Source organism: Rhinopithecus bieti, unplaced genomic scaffold, assembly GCF_001698545.2.
Source record: "Rhinopithecus bieti isolate Rb0 unplaced genomic scaffold, ASM169854v2 scaffold_5924, whole genome shotgun sequence".
Taxonomy (NCBI): Eukaryota; Metazoa; Chordata; class Mammalia; order Primates; family Cercopithecidae; genus Rhinopithecus; species Rhinopithecus bieti.
This window is the reverse complement of record NW_016805189.1, coordinates 67,613-84,042: the sequence shown is the minus strand read 5'-3', so window position 1 is coordinate 84,042 and position 16,430 is coordinate 67,613. Positions and strand designations below refer to the sequence as shown.

Genomic DNA, 16,430 nt, shown 5'->3' with positions numbered 1-16,430 from the left:
CCACTGCACTCCAGCCTGGGCGACAGAGCCAGACTCCGTCTCAAAAAAAAGAAAAAAAAAAAAAGAAAAGAAAAGAAAAGAAAAGAAAATGGAAGTATACTCCACAGGGTGGGTGCTGGTCGAGCATAGGGGCTCAAAAGCCTGGTTACAGAATTGTCTGGGGTTAAAATACCCTCTAGAGGTTTCCCACTGGTTACTTGGTGTACACCCTATGTAAATGAAGTGTGGCCCACAATCAGAGGCTGAAGTGAAGTTACAAAAGTTATAGTCCTGTGCTTTCTGCAACCAATCAGAGATACGTTCAATTTTCCATCTGCCAGGCAGAAAAAGTGGGTGGAGGGTTTGCAAAGGAAATAGCCCTCGCACTTTTGTTTCTTAGTTGTGGAAAGTTAGGGTTTTCCTTTTGACTTAGTCCCAAATCGGTCTTAGGTTCCCTGCCTCCAGATCCTATTCTCCTGCCTCACCATTGTATGGGCACATCATAATTTAGCCAGTCAGGGAAAGCAGACTAAGTTTGAGCATGGAGGTTGTTTTTAAATGGTTGCTATTATAAAATAAGCTTCAATCATAGTTCATCCGCTTGATTCTTTCCTTAGATAAAAAAATTGAGTTTGTGTGGTGGAATTTTGAGCAGAGGCTGGTGGGTAGGGAAGGTGTTTTGGGGTGGGGAGCTGCCATCTTTTTAGTCTGTGTGTTCTGCAGGCTTATCCTCCAGGATTTTGTTGGAAATATAGGTTGACTCAGTGGTACATCATGTATTGCCAATGCAATTTTTGCAGTTTATCATACCTTCATTTTCTTGATGGGCTCTCCTTAGTCCCTTCCTTGCCTTCCTGCTTCTGGCATCTGTGGCCAGAGGTCAGCTTCCAGTCAGTGTCTATGAGAGTCTGGATGTTACTGCCATTTGCATTCTGCCTGGCTCTGCTCTGATGATTTCAGCATGACTGGGTTAAAAGAGAAGAATGAGGAAACTCAGTCCCTCTCGTGGGGAGGAAGTTCATCCAGGCTGCAGACAAATTTATTCTGTTGCATCTTGATATCCAAGGTGAAAGAAATTGAGGTTACACATCACAGGTAGACAGAAAGCAGAATTCTAAAATATTCCTAACCAATTTCACTTTGTTGAAAATATGTTGCAGCGTAGATATGGACAGCAGTGATAATCAAAATACCCCAGAAGATGTGGATACCACTTTTCAGAATGGATGCTGGCATTAAATAACCAGCATGGCTGTACTGGTGTGAACCAACTGAATATCAGCGGTGGTGCAGGAAAATGGGATTTTCCTTTCTTTTATCCTCAGGAACTAAATTATGAAGTCCTTGCCAGCTGGACTTCATCTCAGCAGTTTATTATCTCTCCCAACCAGTTTGTGAAAACTAATCTTCCTAAATTCCCCCTTAAAAGAATATCTCTTTGATTAAATCATCAATGGATATTAATTTTTTTAAAGGTCCAAAATTAACATGGATGTGTTGGTCAGAACTCTTTGGGTTGCAAGTGGCAGAGCCCAATTAAGACTATATTAAACACAATGGGAGGTTTTTAGTTTCCATTACTGGGAAGCCCAGGGTGGAAGACTCCAGGCATATTTGGATTCAAGCTCAAAGGTATAGTTAAGACTCCTTAATAATTATCTTCATCTCTCTTTATATGCTAGTGGCATTCTCTTCATTGGCAGATCGTGTTCTTCCAATTTGGTGGATAGAGCCATACTCATAGACAAGCAAGTTTTGCACTCACCAAGGTTCTGGCACCGAGAAAGGCCCTGAGCACAGACACTTGAGCAAGCCCAGCTCCTACTCCCTGAGCCAGACTCCAATCAGCAGAACCTTCCAGCTGACTTACAAGCAAAAATCAATCCCTATAAATAAATAAAAATAAAAATAAATGTTCCAGAGAAAAAAGACTTCAACACTGAGAAATGCTAGGGCGAGCAAAGTTAAGTAGACTTTCTTTAGCTTTTGACTTTCTAGGCTTTAATGCACCCTTCTGCAATGTGAAACATTAAGGAGAGGATATTGACTACAGCATTTCAGAAATGTATTTGATCCAGCCAGGCGCGGTGGCTCACGCCTGTAATCCCAGCACTTTGGGAGGCCAAGGCAGGCTGATTACCTGAGGTTGGGAGTTTGAGACCAGCCTGGCTAACATGGAGAAACCGCGTCTCTACTAAAAATACAAAATTAGCTGGGCGTGGTGGCACATGCCTGTAATCTCAGCTACTCAGGGGGCTGAGGCAGGAGAATCGCTTGAACCTGGGAGGCAGAGGTTGCAGTGAGCTGACATCATGCCATTACACTGTAGCCCTGGCAACAACAGCGAAACTCTGTCTCAAAAAAAAAAAAAAAAAGAAAGAAATGTCTTTGATCCTAGAACATTTTCACCAAGCATGATGTTTTTGGGAATACCATTAGTAAATACTATACACTTCTATTTATGGAATTAGAGTTAGATCTCAGTCATGAGATTGTATAAACAAATTCATGTTCACAATACTAGGCAGGAGGTAAATACTGTACTGTCTTTCAGAAGAAGGATTAAACTGAATGAGTAGTGAATAGAAAGACCTTTATCTAAGTCCTATATAAACTTTGCCAACTTTGTCATCTGGGAACAGATACTCAGCTCCTTAGCATTCTTGAAGCCTCTGTCTAGGAACTGAATCATTCATTTCCATAATTTCAGAGCTAGAAGAGATCAAGAGGTCATCTGGCCCAATTCCCCTTTTCAACGTATGAGGAAATCAAACCAGGGAGGTTAGGTACCTTTCCCAGAGCAGGGCTAAGACTTGCTAACACCATCCATTGCTCTTTTCACTATATTAAAATTCCTTCTCTTTCCTGGAAAAAGTTCAAGACTCCAGCTGCCTCTGATGCCTGTTTAAGCAAATAGTTAGGGGGGCAAAAGTCCAATGTCCTACTCAGAGCCATTTTGGAATAATCCTCTTAAATTCAACTGGATATCTGCTTCCTTTGAAATTCTGATTAGTCGAGGGTGTTTGATTTTGATAACCCACCAGGGAGGAAATTATGCTCTGAGGTCCAGCAGCTGCCAGAAGCAAGCTGTCAGCTTAATACTAGCTCTCTTTCTCTCCATTTTATCAGCAAAACAGCTATGAACAAAGGCATGGAGGGTAGAACTGGGCGAGGAAACACAACACCACTGAAAGCTGGCATGAGCTCTGTTGCTGGGAGGGTCATGAAATTTTATGATGTTTCTTAATTAGAGTCAAATATAAACATCAAATAAAACCAAATACCCATGATGTGTGACAATAGGTCCTAGATATGGGTTATCAAAGACAAAGCGTTCCTTTGTACCCTTAAAACATCGTTGTTCACTACTCATTTTATACCTATTATGCCATTGAAATGTGATCTGAAAGGGTCTGGTTGAGTTCATAAAATGGAATAATTATTCTCCCATCTCTCTCTCATTGCTCACCCTCATCCTCATGTATAAGCCGCAGGTAACTCAGTAAATGCTAAGAATGGCATTGGGGTGATACAGTATTCAAATTGACAATAAGGCTCCTTACTTATACGCTTTCCACTTATTTATGAGTCACATTGTTTAAGCACCAACTATGTCCCAGGTACTGTGCTGGACTAGAAGGATTTGACTTTGAGCAGCAACAAGCCTGGATGGTCCTTGCTGTCAGGAAGCTAGGAGTCTTGTGTGGGAGACAGACAGTAACAAAAAAGTTCACAAAAAATACATAAAATTACCAACTGTGATAGATGCTTTGAAAAGAAGGTACGTGGTGCTGTGACTGTATAACATGACAATGTGACCCAGACCAGTGCGTCTCTGACTATGTGTGCTGAAGGACCACTTTTCCCTTCAATCTGCGTGGACAGATACTAGCATACAAATTGTGCTACATGTGACTGACCATGTGAGTTTGACAACACCTGAACTGCTCTTTGCCCTGTTCAACAAGGCAAGTCTACTGAACATGTGTTTGGATGTCATGGTAATATTAAAACACTGTAGAACTTTCTAAATGCTTATTTCTCAATTTTAACATTTATCACATTGGAAACAATTTGTAGATTGGCACCGAAGCATGGACTGCACTTCGAGCAGCTCCAACCTAGACTGTCGAATCAAGAAGGTTGTCCTGGAGGAAATGATTTTTGGCTAGTGTTCTGTGATGAATCTATGATCACTATGACCATCATAGATCATCATGATCTATATTAAAGAGCAAATGGGCAAAATCGAGATGGGAAGGAGAATTCCAGGTAAAGAGAATCCAGAAGAAGAGGAGTGTGGCTGGAACATGCAGGTGAGTGGAAGATTAGTCAAGATGAGTTTGAAGGGAAATGCCAGGCCAGGCCTATGTTATCTTTATGTTTTCTCCATGGAAAAGGACAGGTTTTGGAAGGTTTTAAACAGTGTGATTTTATCAGATTCGAGGCGCTAAGATCACTTTGCTGCAGTATGGACGATATACTAGAAGGTGTGTCAGTCTGTTCAGGCAGTTATAGCAAAATACCACAGACTGTGTGGCTTATAGACAACAGACATTTATTTCTTACAGTTCTGGAGGCTGTGAAGTCCAAGATCAAGGCACTGGCAAATTCGGTGTCCAGTGAGGGCTGGCTTTATGGTTCATAGATGTGGCCTTCTCACTGCAACCTCAGGGCTCTCTTTGGGGCCTCTTTTATAAGGGCACTAATCCCAATCATGAGGGTGCCACTCTCATGACCTCGTCACCTCCCAAAGACCCCACCTCCTAATACTATCACCTTAAGGGTTAGAATTTCAACATACGAATTTTTGTGGGACACAAATATTCAGACCATAGCAGGAGAATAAAAGTGAAAGTAGGGAAACCAGCGAGTAGACTATTGCAGTAGTCCAGGTAACTTGAGCCAAAGGGGCAGTGGATGTGTAAGAAGTGGGAGATTGAGGCTGGGTGTAGTGGCTCATGCCTGTAATCCCAGCACTTTGGGAGGCAAAGGCGGGTGGGTTGCTTGAGCCCAGGAGTTAGAGACCAGCCTGGGCAACATGGAGAAACCCTGTGTCTACAGCAAATACAAAAATTAGCCAGGTGTGGTGGTGCCTCCCTGTGGTCCCAGATAGTTGGGAGGCTGGGGTGGGAGGATTGCTGGAGCCCAGGAAGTCAAGGCTGCAATGGGCTGAGGTCGCAGCACTCGAAGTGGGAGATTGAGATTGAGGATGTAGGGTAAGATTTCTGGTGGAGTGGATACAGGGTTGAAGAAGTGGGAAAGATCAAAGAGGACTCTTCTGGTAGCTAATCATCCCAGTATTTCACTCTAATGCAGACAAGGAATATTGCTCCCTTTCTGTTCAGGACCAAAGGAGTCCCTTTATTCCTAAGGAAGTTTCCTGGCAGAGAATGGAATTCCATTTCCCAAGTCCTTCAGAGGCTCTGCCAATACTTGTAGATGTGCTTCACAACTGCCATTCTTTCTCCAATTAACGTTCCATTTATGGAACTAAGTGACTTCTCCTTTGAATATACATTCTCCTCTATAGTGTTTCCTCAGTTTTTTTCTTTAAAACCTTATTCTAGAAAATATTAATAGGCACTCAATGAAAAAGGAGTCTCATCAAAGAACATATTCAGGAAATACTGAGCTAAACAAGAGTCACACTGGTTTTTCTTTCAGTGCATGACTTTTCAGAGCACTTAATATGTGAATGTGCATCTTCAGTTTCCAAGACGGGAGAAACAAAATACAGTGTTTCCAAAACTTACTTAGTTATGGGTTCCTTTTTGCCAAGATCATCTACCAGGCTAGCATTCTTTGGGAAAGGATGGTGCCTGGTGACTAGAGCAGTCCTTTGTTCAGCACTGGAAGCTTGGTTCTGCTTCACATATTGGGTTCACTGGTTATCATAGGACAATCCAGTTCCATTCCCTAAGGCACTTTTACTGAAAGGCTGAGTCAGTTTTTTGCAATCAGCAACGACACTCCCTGTACCTGACTGAGCTTGCAATTCTAGCTCTGTGATGAGAATCGCTGTTCTAGCTCTAAGTGTTGGCCTGGGGGCAGCATCCTGTGTCTGTCTGGGGGCAATGTGCCACACTTAGGCAATACATGGGAAAGGAGGACCTGGAGTACTGCCTTGATGGACTTGAGTGACCTTGGTGTAACAGCCGTCCATTTTCCATTTTAGCTGACTGGGAAACAGCAGCAGTTATAAATGAGAGCTATGTCTGCAGAGGCTGACCTTCTCTTCATCCTTCCTTCTCTCTGGCTTTTGAGGGTAACCAGGGGAACAGCAAAGACCAGCGTTTTCTCTACCCGCTAAATGGGTGTCATTCATCAGCAGGTGTTACAGATCCGTGCCTCTCGGACTTGAAGGTGCACGGGAATTCCCTGGGGATCATGGTAAATGCAGATTTCTGGGCCTTACTTCTAGAAATCCTTATTTGGCAGATCTGGAATGAGACATTGTCATCTGTAGTTATTTTTATCTTTATGCCTTTACTCCTATATACTTGAGTTTATTTCCTAAAAATAAGAACTATTTTCTTACATAATCACAGTACAATGATCAAAATTGGTAAATGAATCTTGTTATGACAGTGTTATCTAAATCTACAGATCTTATTCTAATCTCTCTAATTGTCCCAATCATTTACTTTCTAGCAAACCCTCCCTGAAAAAAAAAGCTCTGACTCAGGCCAAAGGGACCAGATGTTCCATGTTATTAAATTAGCCCAGACCTAAGACAATTGGAAGCAATGGAATATGGTGGAAATGGTAGCTAACTTGGGTGAATCCCCTGCCTAAAGACATTTACTCTGAAATTTCTTAAACACAATACCAGCCTATGTTGTGGTCTCGCACGCACCCCACCTTCAGCTTCTCTGCGCCTTGCCCACACCTGCTACTATATTTTTGCAGTTTGAGGCTTCCCGAGCTACGTGATTTCCCTGTCCACAACTCTCTCACTCCCCTAACAGAATACCCCCCTGTGCCAGGCATCACAACCATTATGCCTACGAGTCAGTTATTATGCCCATGAGGCAATCTTTGATCCATTCAGACAAATGGATAAATGCTAGTTAGAAATGCCAGGTGGGGGCCGGGCGCCGTGGCTCAAGCTTGTAATCCCGCACTTTGGGAGGCCCGAGACGGGCGGGGATCACGAGGTCCCAGGACGGATCGAGACCATCCCTGGCAACACGGTGAAACCCTGTCCTCCTACTGAAAAATACAAAAAAAAACTAGCCCGGGCGAGGTGGTCGGCGCCTGTATCCCAGCTACCCTCCGAGGCTGAGCAAGGGAGAATAGCGTGAACCCGGGAGGCGGAGCTTGCCCAGTGAGCTGAAGATCCGTCCACTGCCCACTCCAGCCTGGGCCGACCACCAGCAAAGACTCGTCTTCTCAAAAAAAAAAAAAAAAAAAAAAAAAATGCCAGGTGGGCTTGTGAGTTTTTAAGCTTGTTAAACACAGGACAAAATATTGCTTTTTAAACCAGCTGCTGCAATGCGGTTGAAGTGGTTTGTGTCAAGAAACACTCCGTTAAAACTAAGGAGGTGGTTCTGGTAGCTGGTGGGAATCAGGTATCATCCCAGTCATTCCATGTTTCTGAGGAAAACAGCAGCCAATAGCAACACAATCAAGTTTTGATTAGATGCAACTAGAAGAAATTGCCTTCCTTCAGAAAGGCATTCTCTTCCCTCGTGTTTTGAGGAAGTTGGCTATGCAGAAGACAGAAGTCTGACTTTTCTGCTTACTGGAACATGGACCATTAAAGCCACATTGCTAGCACTCCCATTGATTTGGTGATTTAACTCCGAGAGAGTAACCCTATTTTTAATTTCTTGGAGGGCGTCTCCCCCATGGCTTCCGAGTAACATCTAACGTTCCCAATTAATCAAAATAACTTCCTTGTCACCTTTGCTCCCTTTCCCTGATATCATCTTAACACCAGGCAATGGTTCTGGAAAACAAAAGACATCTTTGGTATGAATTATGCATGTGGCAGTGGAGGGTGGCTTCTAGAATGTATGCATATTTAGGAAAATGGTTTGATTATTTAAAACTGTGTTCCTTCTATGTAATGATTCCCAGGCATCGAATCAATGCCAGGGCACTAATTGTATTAGAACTTTATTGAAGAGACGTCTAGTGGGGCTAAGGCAGAAAATTGTCACTGAATTCTGCATCATCGGGACTGGAGGATTGAGTGCCAACAGGGACCTCTAGTGTTTTGCAAAGGTTCAGACTTGATAATGCGAAGATTCTTTAGATGATTTTTCCTGTTTTCCATGTGTCAAACGGGAGTATGCTTTTATTCAAAACTTGCCATTCTCTCTATGAAATAAAGAGGCATAGCCTATTCATAATTTCTGTTTAGGTATTTTTAAGTTGATGAATTTAAATAAAGACAGTGTTTTCTATGGAGCACCAGGATATGCTGTTCCCATAGGCCTGTGATACCAGATCTTATTTACTGTGCTTTCTGCAGATTGGCACCAGACTCAGCACTGCACATGAGTTGCTTCTCTTTTTTTTTTGGAAATGGAGTTTCGCTCTTGTCGCCCAGGCTGGAGTGTAATGGCGCAATGCTGGCTGACTGCGATCTCTGCCTCCCGGGTTCAAGTGATTCTCTTGCCTCAACCTCCCTAATAGCTGGCATTACAGATGCTTGCCACCACGCCCAACTAATTTTTGTATTTTCAGTAGAGACAAGATTTCGCCATGTTGGCCAGGCTGGTCTTGACCTCCTGACCTCAGGTCAAGGTCAGGTGATCCACCCGCCTCAGCCTTCCAGAGTGCTGGGATTACAGGCGTGAGCCACCGCGCCCGGCCAGGTTGCTTCTTTTAACCATTATTAATTGTACTATTATTTTTCATTTTTCCAGTGAAGACACTGAGACAAATGAAGATGAAATTACTAAGTGTAGGTAACTCTTAAGTGGTAGGGCCCATCCTTGGTCTCATATCTCCCTTAATTCCAAAGCCTGTTTTCTGACCTGGCAAACTTTTAGCATCAATCTGAAGGGTAGACTAAAAGGTCACCCTTCCCCCTTCCCTGCTTCTCTCCCTTTTTTTCCTCCTTCTCTTTCTTCCTTCCTCCCTCCTTTTCCTTCTAGTTTGTTCCTAAAGGGAAACTTTTTCTTCCTTCCAGTCTTTTCTTTATTCTCCGAAACCAGCAAATGTATCCATTTTCCATCAGAAGCTTGGTGACATTTGCAGAGGGAGGGGATTTTTTTTTTTTTTTTTTTTGCCAGGGTTACACTGAGAATGGCATTTTGACAACTGCCAGGAATTGGCATGTTTTGTCTTGACATTGCTAAATAATCTCCCACGTGAAATCAAAGCAGATATTTCAAATGTCACTGCTGGGTAATGGCTTTTCTTGGGTTGTATCCAATCCAGGGAATTGACGTTGTTTTATTTCCCTGATGAAAACTGTTATTTGGCCCTTTCTAGCTCTTAAATTATTCTATCTTAGAATTTCTATCTGAGCTGAAGAGGTAAATCTGTTTTAAAGAGCAGGTGCTTTTTGCTAAAACAGAGGCATTGAGGTGAAGTGAATCATTCATTAGAAGTTGAACATTTGGAAGTCTTTAAACTTAATACAGTGCCTGGAATCTCACAGCTTCCTCAATCATGAATTTTTTCTTTTTTTTGCTTTGTTTTGTTTCAGTTTTGAATGAAACCTAGGTGGAAGCTTTTAGGCCTTTTGTTCAAAACATATGATTAGGGCCGGGCGCAGTGGCTCACACCTGTAATCCTAGCACTTTGGGAGGCCAAAGGGGGTGGATCACAAGGTCAAGAGCTTGAGACCAGCCTGGGCAACATGATGAAACCCCATCTCTACTAAAAACACAAAAATTAGCTGGGCATGGTGACATGTGCCTGTAATACCACTTACTCGGCAGGCTGAGGCAGGAGAATCACTTGAACCCAGGAGGCGGAGATTGCAGTGAGCTGAGATCGTGCCACTGCACTCAGACTGGGCAACAGAGCGAGACTCCATCTAAACAAAACAAAACAAAACAAACAAACAACAACAACAAACATACAATTAGGCCATATATGGGGAGGTTGTGATTTGGGTGGTTGAGGGGACACTCCACACAGATCTTGATCTTACGGCATAAGCAACTCTTCTGTCTGCCTAGCATCTTTCTGTTGGAACTCCCAGCCTCTCATGTCTGTGGAGTGGTCACACACATGGCCATTTTCCCAGACAACTGAGCATTGAGCCAGATTGGACAATCATGCCTCATCCTCCCCAATATAGTGATGTGTCCTGTAGTGGGCATCTAACCCAAGCAGAGGCACTCAGTGTTATTTCAGAGTCATTGATACGGGGCTGCACTGAGGGAGTCATTCTGAAGATTGCAGAATCAAAGAACCATTTAAACATGAAGCTGCAGAGATAATTTGTGCTGCCCAGTGTAGAAACTTTGTTTAGGGAGGAGGGAAGCAGAGCCTGAAGATGAAGGTAGAGCAAGTGCATCTTAAGGACATCATCTGATGTCCTGGATCCAGCCATACCTGAACTAGAAACCAACTTTTCAACTTTTCAGTTGTAAGAGCCAGTACATTCCCATTTAAATTAGTTTGAGTTGATTTTTTTTTTTTTTTTTTTTTTTGAGACGGAGTCTCGCTCTGTCGCCCAGGCTGGAGTGCAGTGGCCGGATCTCAGCTCACTGCAAGCTCCACCTCCCGGGTTCGCGCCATTCTCCTGCCTCAGCCTCCCGAGTAGCTGGGACTACAGGCGCCCGCCAGGTCGCCCGGCTAGTTTTTTGTATTTTTAGTTTTTGTCACTTGAAATTGGAAGTGTCCTGATGAATATAACAACATATGTAGAAATTTCTGGTTGAACAAACAGGAAGTGAAGAAATAGGATTCATTCACCCTTAATATTGATCCTCTTCCAGGGAGGATCTCATGAGGGCCAGCAAATTGTCTCCTGGCATCAACTGTGCATGAATCAAGAATCTTTTTGTTCCTGCTTTTCCGCCAATGTGAAATCCATATGAAGTAACTGAAAGTTGCTTAGTCAGTCTTTTGATTCTTCTCCATCACCTGCTGCAGGTCACTTCCATATAACTAAGGACAGAGTTGTTCTGATCACAACTTTTAATAAGAGCTAGTACTTTGGGAGGCTGAGGTGGGCAGATTACCTCAGATTGGGATTGGGAGTTCAAGCCCAGCCTGAGCAACATGGTGAGACCCTGTCTCTGCAAAAAATAGAAAAATTAGCTGGGTGTGGTGGCGCATTCCTGTAAACTCAGCTACTTGGGAGGCTGAGATGGGAGGGTGGCTGGAGCATGGAAGGTCGAGGCTGCAGTGAGGTGTAATTGTGCCATTGCGCTTCAGCCTGGGTGACAGAGTGAGACCCTGTCTCAATAAATAAATAAATAAATACATAAATAAAGAAACAAATTTTAGTGATATTTAGTTCTTTGAAATTGAATTGCGCCGCCCTGGTTCCCATACTATTTACCACCAAGAACAAGAACAACTTCTATTTTCTTCTATGTGAAAGATTTTCTTTACAAAAACATCACAGTTGCTAAATAATAAAGACTTTATTTATATTTGTATGTAATATAATATTTATATATTATTTGTTTTTGCCATAGGAAGTAAATAAACACATATAAAGGAACTGCTTATCATTTGCTAAAAACAACTTTTTACACGGAACTGATATAATCCCTGCTATGAACAGCAATCTTTAGAATAATGTTATAGTTTCTGTTAGGACTTTTGCAATATTGTATATATTGTAAGTATAAATATATTGTAAATATTGCACATGGAATATATATGTATATATACAACTCTCTCTTTGGAGACCCTAAACTGGGCACATCTGACCGATTAAACACTGCTATTATGTTAATTACTAAGAAGATAAAATGACATGGACCCTGTTGTAATGGAATTTATAATTCAGTTTATAGGGGAAAAAAATAACCCTTTTTCCTCTACCCTTTTAGGTTCACTGGAGCACTGCAAATTAGACTGACAAAAGACAGATTATTGGGAGAAGGAAATACAAAGAAGCTATTAGGCCGAAGAGCTTATATACCATTTTAAACAAAGAATGATAAACTGTGGAGATTTGACAGGAAAGAAAAACGGGTTTGAGGCTTTCCAGAGCAGTCCACTACGGGAAGGTAAGTATATGGGGAGCTCTCGTGGAAGCCAGGGGCTATCTTGGCAAGGTGTGTGTGTTCAGGTCCATCTCAGCGGTAACTTTCTGTCTTCTTCATGGCCTTAACAATTCCCTTGGAGAGGCAATTTATGGCAGTCCTCATTTCCCGGGAATTTCTGATTTTAGTCAGATTTTTTAAGAAAGAGAAGCTCTTGGAAGACTTCTTCCTGCATCTGTCGGATCTCAAAATAGTCCCATGCCAAAGTGGCATATTTTGGGGTGGCATATTTACCAACCCCCTTCAGGTTTCATTCATCCCTTCACCAAAAATTTACCCACTGCTTATCAGCCAAAATTCATTGAGATACAAAGTTGACTCACACGTGGCTTCTGCTCTCAAGGAACTTACAACTTGATCCACAAGGCACTTGCATTTCGGAAAGTAATGCAACTCTCAGGCTGTTATAACTAAATGCTGTAATAAGATAGTATGTATCTTATACATTAGAATAATTAGGTTTCCATGGGAACACTGCTATAGCCCCTGGTCAGCCTGCTGTGCTCAGTTCCTCCTGTCTCCTGTGACAATAGAGGCAAAGGTGACACAGTATATCCACAGAGTGATCACCATTACTCAGCAGCAACATGACTAGCATGTGTTATGGACCTGTGGGGAAGGAACTGAGATATGGCAAGAACCAGAATGTTACATACAGGAGGCATGGTTTGTCACAGGCTGTTTTTCAAATGATACAAATTAGTTATGCTGGATTTTCAGGGTGATACAGTTGGCGTTAGATGAGGCTGGGTAGGGCTCCACTCGGAACTTGTTACTGGAAAGGGGTCCTGATCCAGACCCCAAGAGAGGGTTCTTGGATCTTGCACAAGAAAGAAGTCAGGGTGAGTCCATAGAGTAAAACGAAAGCAAGTTTATTAGGAAAGTAAAGGAGTAAAAGAATGGCTATCCACAGGCAGAGCAGCCAGGCTGGTTGCCCATTTTTAAGGTTATTTCTTGATCATATGCTAAATAAAGGTTGGAGTATTCATGCCTCCTCCTTTTACCCACATAGGGTAACTTTCTGTCATTGCCATGGCATTTGTAAGCTGTCATGGCGCTGGTGGGAGTGTGGCAGTGAGGTTGACCGGAGATCACTCTCCTCACCTTCTTGGTTTTGGTAGGTGTTAACTGGCTTCTTTACTGCAATCTGTTTTATCAACAAGGTTTTTCTACCTGTGTCTTGTGCCAACCTCCTGTCTCATTCTGTGACTTAGAATGCCTTAACCTCTTGGGAATGCTGCCTATCAGGTCTCAGCCTCATTTTACCCAGCCCCTATTCAAGATGGAGTTGCTCTGGTTTGAACACCTCTAACAAACTCACCATAACCTTGTGGGACTTGTTAAAATAACTTAATAAGAGGTCATTAGGCTGGGATGATTCTATAGCCCTGCATTCCTATGTAAAGAAATTGAAACTTCAGCTCAGCCCATCACAAGCCAACTGAGCATTATATTACCAGGGACTTTCTGCTGAGATAATCCAAATAAGGCAATATCTGATCTGAACCAATTAAATATTTTCTTTGCCTCACTTTAGTGTTCAGCCTATAATAGCTTTTCTCTTGCACTTCTTTGGTAGGGCCCTGACCACTTCTGGTTTGGAGCTGCCCTGTGTGTGAATTGCTGTCTCCTCAAATAAACTCTTAATATTTTAATATGCCTGTTTGTTTTTTAACAGATCTCACTCTGGACAATTAAACACCAATACCATCAACCTGAGTAGGCCTTCCATGAAATACTGGGGACACTAAGAAGCCACACCCACTGAACCATTCTATGGTCACTCAGCATTTGAAGCAAATTGTAAAGGTGAAAAAGCTTGATAAGTGGGTGCTTCATGAGCTGACCGAAAATAAAAAAAAAAATTGTCGTTTTGAAGTGTCATCTTCTCTTACTCTATGCAACAGCAATGAACCACTTCTTGATTGGATTGTGATGTGCGAGGAAAAGTGGATTTTATGTAACAACTGGCGATGACCAGCTCAGTGGTTGGACCAAGAAGAAGCTCCAAAGCACTTCTCAAAGCCAAACTTGCATCAAAAAAAGGTCATGGTCACTGTTTGCTGGTCTGTTGCCAGTCTGATCCACTACAGCTTTCTGAATCCCTGGGAAACCATTACACCTGAGTAGTATGCTCAGCAAACCAATGAGATGCACCAAAAACTGCAGTGCTTGCAGCCGGCATTGGTCAACAGGAAGGGCACAATTCTCCACTGCAATATCTGACTGCACATCACAACCAACGCTTCAGAAGTTGAACAAATTGGGCTACGAAGTCTTGCCTCATCTCCCATATTCACCTGACCTCTCGCCAGCCAACTACCACTTCTTCAAGCAGCTCAACAACTTTTTCAGGGAAAATGCTTCCACAACCAGCAGGATGCAGAAAATGCTTTCCAAAAGTTTGTCGAATCCGGAAGCATGGATTTTTATGCTACAGGAGTAAACTTATTTCTCATTGGCAAAAATGTATTGATTGTAAAGTTTTCTTTTTTGATTAAAGATGTGTTTGAGCCTAGTTATAATGATTTAAAGTTCACGGTCCAAAACTGCAAGTACTTTTTGCACCAGTGAGATGTGCGTATGAGAGGCTTATTTCACCAAGCCTCTTTTCCAGTCATCTGTAGAATTATTTCAAGCACAGGAGGGACCCTACTTCATATTGGGGAGGATTAAGGAAGACTTCCTGGAGGATTGTCTCAGAGCTTGCTGCAGGTGCATTTTGAAAAGCAATTCATTACAATTTTCTATAAGAGACTGTGCTGAACAGTCTGATACACAGGTATGGTCAGAACTTTGTGTAACAATTTCTCCATCACGTGTGTAGAAATCTTAAGGAAAGGAATACTCTCTCTCAGCAAGCTGAGCCCTGTAGCCAGGTACCTTGAGTAGTGTTTCCCGAATCTTTAAAACCCACTGACTTCAAATGGCATGACTTCCAGACTACAGAGGTGGGTATAAAGAGCAACTAAGCACCCCACACCCTTAAAATCACATCTTGTCAAAATCATAAAGACTTTCAGAACTTGTGGATTCATTCCTCTTTCCATTGCCACTGCAAAAGCTCATAGGAAATTTTTCACTGTACATAAAGACGGAAATCATGCTCTTGCAGCTGCATCCTGAGTAATCACTTTTGAGATGAAACTATTTTTCTAGCCATAAAGGCTATATTTGAATTTCACCAGCTGCTTTCTTAATGATTACTAGAGTATTTTGATAATGGCACCAGCTTCAGGAAAGGTGGTGATGCTACCTAACCTTTCTTCTTTCTTTGATAAGAAAGATTTTTGCATCAGGGGAGATTACACTTATTTAATGTAATCCAGATGTCTCCTTTCTCAGTGTTCCCCAATTCTGCCAGCCTCATTGATCACTCCAACTATTAGTATTCAAATAAAAATGGCTTGCATATGTAAAGGAAAACTCAGAATACTTTGCTATTCATTTTTTTCTTTTCTTTTTCTTTTTTTCCTTCCTTCCTTCCCTCCTTCCCTCCTTCCCTCTCCCCCACCCCCCTTTCTCTCTTTCTTTCTTTCTTTCTGATGGACTCGAGCTCTGTCGCCCAGGCTGGAGTGAAGTGGCACGATCTCAACTCGCTTGCAATCTTCGCCTCCCAGGTTCAGACTGTTCTCCTGCCTCAGCCTCCAGAGTGGCTGGGACCACCATGCTCAGCTGATTTTTGTATTTTTGGCAGAGATGGGGTTTCACCATGTTGGCCAGGATGATCTCCATCTCTTGACCTCGTGATCCACCTGCCTCGGCCTCCCAGAAGCTATTCATTTTCTATAAAAGTTCTCAGGGGCAGGGTGGGGTGGGATGTGGTAACTTTCTCCTAGGTTCTCTGATTTTGGTAAATTCTTAATCTCACTTCTCGGCCTCAGGTGGTTTTCTTGTCTCAAAACTGAAACACAGCTGCTTCTTTTCCTTTATCTTCCCTAAGTGCCTTTATAGAAAGCATTTGTATGTAGTTAAATTTTACAAACTGTTTTTGAAAACAGAAATTGCATTGCTGGAGAGCATAGCAAATTCTTTAAAACTAAATATGGGATATCACCATTGATTTCTAAATGCAGATATCCCCAGCCCTTTTCATTAGTGAGAATTTCTCTTGAGCTCTCTTCTCCTGGGCCTCCAGATTCCATTTTCCTGAACTCTGGTCCTCCTGCCTTCTCTCTTTACCTCCCTATTTCCTCCACCAACTTATGTCCACACCATCTCAGTCTGCCCTTAGAAACTTATTTTTTTCTTCTTGCA

General features: G+C 42.4%; 1 long non-coding RNA gene across 2 annotated transcripts in view; it reads left to right on the top strand.

The window, feature by feature from the left end:
• LOC108529335 (uncharacterized) overlaps window positions 1–14,630 on the top strand; it is a 17,711-nt gene extending 3,081 nt beyond the window's left edge. Inside the window, exons 2-4 of one of the 2 annotated variants that reach the window (XR_001885497.1) lie at window positions 4,060–4,295; window positions 11,958–12,137; window positions 13,852–14,630. This is a non-coding gene — a long non-coding RNA (uncharacterized LOC108529335). The remainder of the gene's footprint in view (window positions 1–4,059; window positions 4,296–11,957; window positions 12,138–13,851) is intronic. The other variant, XR_001885496.1, reaches the window with a different exon arrangement.
• Window positions 14,631–16,430: the final 1,800 nt, after the last annotated feature.